Raw genomic sequence first — 1,229 nt, forward strand, 5'->3', positions numbered from 1 at the left:
CGCTGCTGCTAATGGCTAAGGCTACATTCTCACTACAGCGGTAGCAGTTGCGATCAATCACTAACGTGCAGCAAAGCGCTGCACGTTAGTGATTGATCGCAACTGCTACGTTAGTGATTGATCGCAACTGCTACGCGCTGTGATTCTTGTTCTATTGAACGGGAATCATTCACAAGCGCAAATAGTGAGATTTTGCCCTCCGAGTCAGGGATGAAGGTGAACTAACCCTAACAGCATAGGGTGTGCAAAGCCTAATTATAATAATAATAATTGCAGTATTTGTATAGCGCCTTTCTCCTGTCAGACTCAAAGCGCTTGCAATGCAGCCACTAGAGCGCACTCAGTAGGCAGTAGCAGTGTTAGGAAGACTTGCCTAAGGTCTCCTACTGAATAGGTGCTGGCTTACTGAACAGGCAGAGCCGAGATTTGAACCCTGGTCTCCTGTGTCAGAGGCAGAGGCCTTAACCATTACACTATCCAGCCACAGTATATAAGCAGGCTATACATCCATTACACTACAACCATTACACTATCCAGTATACAAGCAAGGTATACAATTATAAGCACGGTATACATCTTGCATTCAAAACAGATACACCAAATTAACATTAATGAAGGATGTTAGCTTCCAAAAACAATTTGCATGCCTAGTGTTCCATACTGGACCCTTCCACCACGATAAGGTCATCCTTAATGGAAGGGACCCTAGCCTCTAACTACCAAACAAGCATAGTGTGAACCTGGGGGCAACTGGCCCTAAAATGGTTTACACATTTTTTTCAAACAGTGAATAATTGGCAGTTTACTACCTCTCAAGAATCATTTTTGTATCGTATGAATGTGTCTAGTAATTCCTTCACTAACAAAGTAATAAAATTGTTTTTTTTCATAAGCCGATCTTGTGGCTTAAATCTCATTTTGTTTGAATTTTTACGAAGTAAAAAATGTTAACGTATGGGTAAAATTCAGATCGGATGAAGCAAAGCTAGCCCAATTTAGAATTGTTTCATAGATGGAACAAGGTGCTTAACGTATAATAAAGGTGCTTACAAAATAGGGGGCTGGATATTTCTGCTAGTAGAATATGGGTAAAATTACAGATATCCTAATTAATTACTATAATAAAATATCTGTAATCTTTACCAATATTTTACTTTGAACTAATCTTACTCTCAGAAAACCCACTCTCTACTGATGCCTAATACCCCCCCCCCCCCCCCATAATGCCT

The sequence above is a fragment of the Hyperolius riggenbachi genome, chromosome 7, assembly GCF_040937935.1.
Source record: "Hyperolius riggenbachi isolate aHypRig1 chromosome 7, aHypRig1.pri, whole genome shotgun sequence".
Classification (NCBI taxonomy): domain Eukaryota; kingdom Metazoa; phylum Chordata; class Amphibia; order Anura; family Hyperoliidae; genus Hyperolius; species Hyperolius riggenbachi.